This window comes from Ipomoea triloba, chromosome 1 (genome assembly GCF_003576645.1).
Source record: "Ipomoea triloba cultivar NCNSP0323 chromosome 1, ASM357664v1".
Classification (NCBI taxonomy): Eukaryota; Viridiplantae; Streptophyta; class Magnoliopsida; order Solanales; family Convolvulaceae; genus Ipomoea; species Ipomoea triloba.
The window spans coordinates 19,694,254-19,704,869 of NC_044916.1; the positions used below are offsets into that span (position 1 = coordinate 19,694,254).

The 10,616-nt window shown below is 37.6% G+C and overlaps 1 long non-coding RNA gene across 2 annotated transcripts; it reads left to right on the top strand.

Moving 5' to 3' along the window:
* The first annotated feature begins 7,772 nt into the window (after positions 1-7,772).
* Positions 7,773-10,145, top strand: LOC116016504. 2 transcript variants are annotated; one of them, XR_004097759.1, is made up of 3 exons: positions 7,773-8,167; positions 9,581-9,656; positions 9,819-10,145. It is a non-coding gene; the product is annotated as an uncharacterized LOC116016504 (long non-coding RNA). The 2 variants fall into 2 exon arrangements; XR_004097758.1 differs by lacking the exon at positions 7,773-8,167 and having other exon boundaries at positions 9,160-9,656.
* Positions 10,146-10,616: the final 471 nt, after the last annotated feature.

A 10,616-nucleotide genomic window follows, 5' to 3' on the forward strand; every position in this document is an offset into this window, starting at 1 on the left:
CCCGAAACCCAATTCCAAGCTACCTACGATAATCAATCCTTTAGCTTAACTTTGGCATGCACCCCTTTCCTTTTACCTTTTGTAATTCCATCTTATTTTACTTTCAAACACTTTACCCAACCAACCATGAACCAACCTTCTCCCTATGATTCTTGTAACTCTTACCTTTCAACCTCATAAATGCCAACATAGATTCGGTTCCCATTCGCCATCCTTGAGAGACACGACACTCGGGGAGTCTTCCTCGTTTTATCACTTCCACCCTTCATATTCACCTTCACTCACCCCATACAAACATCCTTCAAACACTACACAAAATCCCATTCAATCTCAAATAATGGGTAGGGTCTTGTTTCATCAAGCCCTAGTGAACAATACTCTCTCTATTGAGCACTACACAAAATCCCAATCTCAAATAATGGGCAGGGTCTTAATTAATAAGCCCTAGTGAACAGTAATCACTCTACTGAACACTACACAACAATCTCATTTAAGTGGAACAGAACTAATACCTTAAGTGTGCACACCCCCAATGGGTTTCCAAGTCCAATGGGTAGTAACTAGTCCTAGTAGTCATGATACGTTTCTAATGACTACTACTCAACAGGGTAAATACCCTAGTGGTAGACTCCGCTAACCACTCCTCAAAATAACAAAACCAAAAGTCATATGGAGACAGGATACGTTTCTACTGCTCGTTACACAATCAACTAGGTCTTAACCCAAGTATCTAGAATTTCACAACAGGATACTACACAAACCTTAAAATTCATTAAGGGCATCACAACCCAACAAAACATTTTATTATCCTTCATCTTTATATAAATATTAATAACAATATTTCTCATATGTCACTCCAAGATGGTAGATTTTCAAAATTCAAGCCAACCAAAACATAGACTACTAATACCATTCACTTGAATTTCTTATACAAATATATGCATTTTCTCAAAATATTCATATGCATCCCATTAACATAACATTCCAACCTCTGTAACCAACACATATGCATATAATATCAAGTAAACAACTTCTCCATGGCTCAAATAATCAACAAGACACAAGAAACAGAAACTGACAGATATTTCAGAAATTATTCCATGGATTGTAGAATTTTCAGAATTTTCTGAGGAAAATCGGGAGCATATTTTAACACAAAATTTTTCAGATAATAAGTACAGAAAGTCTAGATTATACAAAAAAAATTTCAGATCAATCCAAGGTTTAGAAGTATTGTTTCCGAAATATTTCCCAACACTGTGCTGCACAGAAATTTAACTGACAGCACACTGCCACAACTTTACGAACTTTGTCTAGAAATAATGAAGCATGTCTCCAACAAAATAATTTTATATACATCAAATATAATAAGTCTAGGATCTCTAAATAAAATTTCAGGCCAATCGGAGTTCAAAAAGTATTTTTCACAAATTTTGATTTCAAACTGCGCCAATCAGAATTTTTCTCAAACAGTGGCTACAATGAATAGAACCCTTATTTCTTAATACCATAAAATCACCATATAAATATATACCACACAAAATATATTTATACACAATTCACAACAGAAACTTAGGAAGAATAATATTTTTTATTGAGAAAAATAAATAATTTTGGTGATACTTACACTAGAGCCAAAATCTACTGCACCCACTAGAAATTCTTGTTGATCCTTGTCTGCTAGTCTGAGACTAATTGATGATGAATAGGAGATTGATGATGAATAGGGAGGAGACTAGGTTTTATTTGTTTGGGAGAGAGAGAGAATGGTGACACAGAGGCAGGAAAGAAATATATAGAATTAGGGTTATCTCCGGTATTTATATATAGAGGGATAATATAATTAGGATTAGGAATTTAATTATAAATATATGATGGGGCATACGTACATACTACATATGATATATATTAAGATTACTCAGATTGGGAAAATATTAGACTCAATATAATATTCATTCATAAGATAATATGAATTAGGAAACTATAATATCATTAAAAATAATATTAATAAAATACCCTCAAAATAATTTTGGATCACATAATATATAATAATAAATTCATATAATTATGAACCATATTGTAAAATAACCGGGTATTACAACCAAACCAGAAACAACAAAAGGAATCGAAAACGTAGGAACCACGCCCACGAGCCTCACCACGCGTGTGAGCTGGCGTGGAAATATTCCAGTAACCGTCCACGCCAGTCCACACGCGTGTTGCAGGCGTGGGACAGCACTAGAAACCTGCGCGATGTTTTAGTATTTAAGGGACATTTCAACTAGGTTTAGGTAGTCTTTTTTTTCATTTTTTCACTCCTCATTTTAGGTTAGGTTTAGATCGGATTAGGAGAGGAAGGAGGAACTCCTTGGAGAAGAGAACTTAGATCTCCATAGCCTTGAGATCTCTTGGGTAAACTCTTTCATCAAGACTTGTTTTCTCTTTGGATTTCTCTTGCTTTTCCTTTTTCCTTAAAGTTATTTGCTTTTAGTCTTGATCTTGTAGATATGCTTTTCTATTTCAATGCTTTGATGTTGTTAAAGCCTATGAGAGGCTAATCCCTAGGATAGGGGCTAGATTGAATGGAGATTTGGTATTTATGATCTAATTTGATGAATGAGTTTTATTTCTTTGGGGAATGTTGAAATTGTGTGTATGTTTGGTATGACCTTGTTAGATCGAGGGCCCCGATCTCTTCAAGAGCTTAGGATCATCTCTTTGGCGAGATATCGCAAAGAGATGTAGCCCACTACCCACATCTCCTGCTCTCAATCTGAGAAGATGAGATCCGGATGGAACTTGTAGACAAAGTGTTTGACAAAATTCCCCAACCGACTGAGGATTGGGAGCTTGAGTGTGACGCCACTCAGGACAATGTTCCAAGCTCCTTCAACCATTACTCAATGGAAATCAATACTCTACCACATGCTCCAAACCAATCTCCACGATACTCTAGCCCCCATCCGCCTTTATTTACTTTTACTTACTTTCAATCTTATCAATCTTTGCACCCTTACACCTTCAAACCCACAAACTCTATATGTGTGATCTCACCGTTATCTAGACAACTCGAGATAGGAAATCCGTACATTCTCCAATTTGCCATCCGCGAGAGACACGACACTCGGGGAGTTTATGACTTTTCGTTTTAACACCTCCATATCACACATCCACCTCACCACATATTCACAACCCTTGTCAATCTTCCGCTAAGCCTTCAGGATACCGTGTGGTTCCGTCAGCTAAACATAGAGTCAGCCTCGTCGGTTTCAAGCATGGTAAGTTCAATTTATCAAAAAGGTTTGAAGACATGACATTGATAGAAGCACCAAGGTCGGCAAGAGCATTTTGAGGTTCCATGTTCTGTATAGAACAAGGAATCAACAAAGCTCCAGGGTCGCCCTTCTTTCTAGGGTAACCCTCAGTCAAACAAGCCGAAGATTCTTGGCTTAAGCAAGTAAAATTTTCACTATTTTCATTCTCAAATAACTCACGACATTCTTTGTTGTTGAAAAATTTTCGGATAAAAGCATTAATTGTACCTTCTCGAGCCGCTTCTTTTTCTTTTGGGCATACTTCCGAAGTGGTTTTCTCCTTGTCTTCAGTGTAGCTTTAGACTCTTGTCTAAGACTGGAAATTTCTTGTCGGATCTCTTGAGTAATCTCTTGTTTTAGATTTGCTCGATCATTTTTGAGTTCTATGATCGTCCTTGTAAGTCTTTCATCTACTTCACGGATGTCATCCCTTCTTTGTTGAGTAAAGTCAAGTTGAGAGTTGTATTGTGGCCTGAACTAGGTCATTTGATTTCCATTTCCTTGGTTTTGATTGTACATCAGTCTATTCTTATCATTTTGTCCATATGCAGGCTTGTTTCCATAGTTGTATTGTCCTCTCGCTTGATATCCATCATTGTTGCTATTGTTCCAACCCTCTCCCTGTTTCCAATTGTTGTTTGATCTTTGGTTTTGTCCATAAGCATTGAAATTAGAGTTCCTTTGGTAATCTACTGCCTCAACTTGCTCGGATGCAAAGGGAGAAGTGCAAATATTTGTATCATGAGGTCCTCCACAGATGTTACAGTAAAGTTCCAAAGCCTTGCAAGGCTTGGGATTTCCTTCCATTTTTTCTACCATAGCCTGTAGGTTTTTGATTTCGTGATTCATTGCCTCGATTTTTGCCTCACTCGCCACACGATTATCAACTTCATATATGCCTCCATGATCTCCTCGTCAGTCATACCAACAAGATGTATTCTTAGATATTCTCTCGATCAATTCTTCAACTTCTTGTAAGGCTAGGGAGACAAAGGCACCACTGGAGGATGAGTTAAGCAACATCTTTCCTTCGTCTGTTAACCCTCCATAGAATGAGCTAATCATATCCCATGGGTGCATCAGATCTTGTGGACATTGTCTTTTAAGAACCTTGAATCGTCACCAAGCTTCTCCCAAACTCTCAAGCCTTCCTTGCTTGAATTCTTGTATTAGCCTTCTAATCCTCATGGTTTTGGTAATGGGAAAGAACTCGTTCATGAATTCACGATGCAACTGTTGCCATGATCTGAAATGATTGTCGTCTTGGCTTTCTAACCATCGTGCTGCCTCTCCTATAACTGAGAATGGGAATAATTTGAGTCGAACTATCTCCTCGCTAACGCCTTCTTGCCTGTACATCCCACATGCTCGTATGAACCTTGTGATGTGTGCGTTGGGATCTTCAGATGGTAATCCCGAGTNTGTGCGTTGGGATCTTCAGATGGTAATCCCGAGTATTGACTGTTCTGAACCAGTGTGAGAATAGTTGGATGCACGTGAAAGTTGACGTTTTCCATTGGCGGTACATAGATCGAGTTATGCATGTTGAAATCAGGAGTCATGTAATCTGCAATTGATCTTTGTGGTTCTTGAGGATTTCCATAGTATTCTTCTTCACGAATGTTCTCTTGATTATTTGCTCTGTTAGCTTGTGGTTCTTCCAGAATTGGTTCTTCATGGTTAATTGGTACTTGTGGATGAATTGGAACTGGGGGTGGATTTGGTACAGATGTTCCTCTTCCTTGTGGATTTCTTGTTGCGCTTGATGAAGCCATTTGTGATCCTTGGGTATTTTTTCCTTCTAGTTGCTCTATTAATTTCAGGAATGTAGGGTAGTAAGCCTTGATTTCCTTTTGCTCGCGTGTGCATTCACCTAGTAAGATTATCAATGAAACAGAAATTCCACAATTGACTAGAAGTAGTCAATTGGGTAAGTAGCAAAAACAAATAAAAATAAAACAAAATAAAGTGGAATGGATTAACAATGCTCAAATCTAGCATTCATGCAATCAAAGTAAACGAAAACATATGACAACCTATTGCCTTCCCCGGCAATGGCACCATTTTGACAACACTTGCGTGTATAGGGTGAAATGTCAAAAGATATTTGTGTTAAAACGAAAAGTCAGTGACTCCCCGAGTGTCGGTCTCGAAGGAAGGACGTGGAGGTGTGTCAAGTGTTCGGGAGTTTACTTGATTGGGTCATGCATTGGATTCGAGTGTGGTGTTGGGTGGATTGTGAGTGAAAGGAATTCATAAGGTTGGTTTGTGTGCAAGAGAGTAAAGTAAAGGGGTTTTGCAAATATGTAAAAGGGGTAGGGATTGGATAGTGTTCATGTATGTTGCATTGTGGTGTGACTAAGGTGATGGATCGGGGATGCTAGGATGTTGGCTATTCAAGAGTGTGTTGTCTTAGTCCTTTTCCACCCTTGTGTACTAAGGTTTCTTGACTAAGGAGTGCCTACAAGCATCCAAAGCTCTAAGAGGAATTTTATCAAACACATAAGCTACACACTATCCTACTATTCTTTAAGAAGTCCATAAGAACTATGATTGTGTCAAGCTTCAAATCCTAACTCTAATCAAAGAAATGAAAGAGTTAAGAGCTCAATCTCTCATCTAGATTGGCCAGATCCAAACAAGATCTCATCAACACAACAATCCATAGACAAGGATAGATAATCCAACAACATAAGCATATAAATCCAAGATATAGAGATAAGATCATCACACTAGCAACATTCAATCACACAATCCAAATCCCTAGATTAAACTAGCCACTCATGATATGAAATTCAAGACAAAAACTAATTTAATCCAAGAACAAGATAACTAAATATTATAGAAATGGAATAGAGATCACCTAGAGTGAAGTAGACCTCCAATCCAAGCTTTGTAGTCTTCTACAATGGAGATTAATCTAATCTAAGAAATGAAAAACTAAGAAAAATGGAGAAAGTTCTCCAAAGGAAAAACTAAGAAAGGGAAAACTAAATTTCTGGGAACCTCCTCTGAAAATCCATCAAAGGGGTTTAAATAGTCTCCGAAAAAGCAACCCTAGTCAAAATTCGCGCAGTGCAGTCTCCACGCCTGCTCACACGCGTGTGGCCATCCTGTTGGGTCCTCCGGGGCTCCGTTCTTGCCTGGTTCGTTCTTTAAACTCAACTTTTGCTCCTATTTGCTCCCGGGGCTCCTGTTTCACCTCCTTTAGGCTAAAAGTAGCTTTTGTGCGTCGGTTAGTGATTTTCAAGCATTTGTGAGCATAATTCACTATGTAAGGGTATGTCGGAGGCTTATCACTTCCTAGTGTAAATGTGTGATCATGTTTGATAATACAACATTCCAATTCCAATTGTCCATCATTGAGAGAACGACACTCGGGGAGTTTATCCTCGTTTACACTTTTCTGTATCACCTCCCATCAATTCATGCAAAACTACTCCGCCACTACCCCATGAGGCATGGAGAGTCAACATGAAATCCACCTCCAACCTTTCAGGGAACCAAGTAAGGCAGCGGGGATGAGGCTGTGAGTGCGAGACCAATTGATAAATGCCAAAAGATCCTTGCCTTTAAGGGTCAATATGGGAATATTTTACACCAAATCGGAGATTACTTGTGCTTAAACAAGAGATAAATGGGTGTGAATCACTTTTGTTGAGGCATTTGGAATGTGGGGAGATATGTTGCCATGAACAATAGGAATTTTGAAGCAAAAAGGGAAGAAACTTGGAGGAAATCGAAAGTTGGGGCAGCAGAGCTTGCACCACGATTATGGTGGTAGCTCGTGGCAAAATTCCAGACTCTGTCATGAGGTCCACCACGATCGTGGTGGAGGATAAACCGGTGAGTAAGTGGCACCCACCACAATCATGATCCAAGATCACAAGGTACGATTTCTATATCTCCAGTGCGATTTTCAACCTTATAATAGGATATTTTCCAGATTTTAGAGGGGGGACACCTAGCTACATTGATATTCTTCAATTCCTAGAGGGAAAGTGTGTGAAAGCTTGAGACACTACAAGAAAAATCGCGATTCACGACGGAAAATCGCGACAGAATTAACTTCCATTGCAAATTAACGACGGAATTCGCGACGGAAAATAATTCCGTCGCGAATTTTGGCGCAAATAGAAAATAAAACCCGCGAAATATTGGCGGCAAAAACTTGCGACCGAATTTGCGAAGGATTTGAGTTCCGTCGCGAAATGGCTACGGAATTGACGATGGATTTCGCGACGGAATTTATTCTGTTGCAAAATGTAACAATTGATTTGAAAATAATAAATATTGCGACGGAATTTATTCCGTCGCAATGTTGTTTTTATTTTTATTATACTAAACTGCGTAGTTTTTTTTTTAAAAAATTTATCAAATCATGTTATCTAAAAATTTAAAATTGAAATTGTATTTGGCTATATTAATCTTATATTACTTATTACTTATATTAGACAGAAGAGAGAGTGAGAGACCAAAGACCAGTACTCAATTAGACTAACAAACCCTAGATTTGAGACCGCAAACCAGAGGCCATTCCGCCTCCCCCACCCGCCACCGCCAGTCGCCAAATCCCTACCTAATCTTCTGTTTGTTGTGCCGTCGACTGCGAACCGAAACCGCAAACTAGAGGCCGTCGCCGTCGACCTTGAACTAGAATCCGTTGCCGTCGACAGCAAACCAGAAGCCGCCTCCGTCGACCGCGAACCAGAAGCCGCCTCCATCGATCGCAAACCAGAAGTCGTCGCTGCCGACCGCGAACCTGAGTCCACCGTCGCCGACCGCGAACCAGAGTCCACCGTCGCCAAACTGCGAACCAGAGTCCACCGTTGCCGACCGCAGTGAATCAATTAGTGAGAATTTCATTATTTATTGATTTATTATTTCGAATATTATTGTTATTTATGAACATTACTTGTTTGCCCTCAAAGTTCTGAGTTTTCTCAAACTCTTTTCCCTGGAGAAGGCAGGTTTGGTTCTAGCATTGTTTGTGTTGAAGTAATGTATAGTTGTTTGTGTCTAGGAATTGGGTGAAGTTTATAAACTAGAATGTTTCATTCCAGTTTATTGAACTGAGAAACTGGAATGAAACATTCCAGTTTGTTTATTAACTGGAATGAAATTCCATAAAGTTCAAACTGGAAATTCTTTTTGGAATGAAATTCCAGTCTATTCAAACTGGAATTTCAATTCCAGTTTGTTTGGTGTGTTGAATTTTTTAATGAATATTTGAAAGTGTGATTGTTTTATTAATTTTTGTTTTTCAGATATCAGAATTTGATGATCGTAGTTTTAGGATGTTATTCAGGCTGTTTGTGGCTCAAATTAGAGCTTGAAAATGTCCTTTTGTATTTAGAAATTGAACTGATCAAAGTTTGTATTTAGAAATTGAAATCTGATGCGTTTATATTGAGAATGTGATTATAGTGATATGCTCGGAATAGCACTTGCTAACTACACAAGTTCTTCTACACCTCTTGCTCTTGGAAACTGATAAACAAAACTTAAATGACTATACTTGATTATAAATGTTGGAATACAAACACTTTGATGTCTGCATATGTAGAATAGATTTGTGTGCAGGTTTAATTGGGGTGCAATGACTAATGGTGAGTACATTTCGGTGTTTTATAGGACTAATGCTTTAATTGAGGTACCATAATAGCATTTTCGTTTTTAATTCTAAAATATTAGTTTGACCATTTTATAATAATTTAGTGCACACAAATAGAGTGAATAGTGTAGGATAGATCAAGCGGTCTGAAATGGAGATTTTCTCAACACTTGGGAATTGAAACCTTGCAAGTTTTAGCGGCTTTCTTGGCAGCTGGGGAATTGACATACATCTTCAGACTAGGATTCTTGAGGTATTGACAGAAGCAAGGCTTCTATTGATTAAGCCTCTTGCAGCAGAGTTGAGATGGGTTGGTGTTGGACGTTAAGGCGCTTAGGCATGGAGTCAGCTGCTGCACGTCGCTTGCAAGCGACGAAAACTGTGCTTCTGCCAAGAGTAGTGACTAAGTTCTAAATTTTTGTATATCTATTCTACATTACTTAAGAATTAAGTAATTTTAACCTTAGATTTGTGTATGAATTTTAGTGATTGAATTACAGTTAAGTTAATGTGTATTTTTTAACCTGCAAAGTCAATACTATGATTTATCTATTCTACAGTACAGTTAAGTTAATCTGTGTATTCTAACTTATCTATTCTATGTTAGTTTTTTTAAATTTGTGTATTTTTTTTATTTCAATTGACTTTGCAGGTTAAAAAATGACCATGGACTGTCCAACCTCATTCCAAGACTTTGTATTTTGTATTCTACATTCCAAGACTTTCAGGTACACAATAATCTGGATAGTGATTTTAATGTGCATTTTTGAAATGATTCTTTATTTGAAGAGCTTAAAGTGCTTAAGAACATAGGCCACCCACATTTTCCTTTGCTCATGATTTTACTCCCCTCTTCACTTGAATCCTATTTTTCTACATTCAATTTTCAGCCAAGGGGTCCTTTGCTCTATGGGATTTGAGGTGCAATAATTACAGCAGTGGCCAAAGACTTTGTATACAAGCTTGTAAATCTGTGTAATTTCATTCAAAAAAGCTAAACAGCATGTACTCAAGTAGCTGAATTGTAAATATGTAATTTCATTCTTTTCTTTTGTTGTAATTTCATTCTTTTCTTTTGTAGCTTTCAATTATTTTAAATTTGGAAATGTAAATTTGTAATTTCATTGATTATTTTTTAGTTTTAGAGTGAAGTATTGTAATGTGAAGTATTGTAATTTTTGGAATTGTAATTTCATAGTGTTTGTATTTGAGAGTTACAATATGTAGAAAAGAATATTTTTGTTTTGTTTTGTATTTTTTTTTTAATTTTTTAAAGGGTATTCGTGTCTGTTGTACAAAGAACAGTCGCGGATACCCTATTTTTTATTAAATATTTCGCCACCAAATTGCGACGGAATTGCGATGGAAAAAAATTCCGTTGCTAATTCGCGACGGAATATTTTCGTCGCGATTCCATCGCAAAATTTCGCGACGGAATAATTCCGTCGCGATTCCGTCGCAAAACCCGTTTTGCGACGGAATTTCGCTGTTTCGCGACGTAATTTTTCCGTCGCGAATCGCAAATTTTCTTGTACTGAGATACTTGAAGATCTTGAAGATTTTCTTCTCCAAATTGTAGATTGATCTCACTTTGTGGATTCATGCTTGGTAACATTGCATCTTTCATCTTTTAATCTCCAATTTCCATCTTTTACATTGCTAGCTTGATTTCAATTTAATTGTAGTTT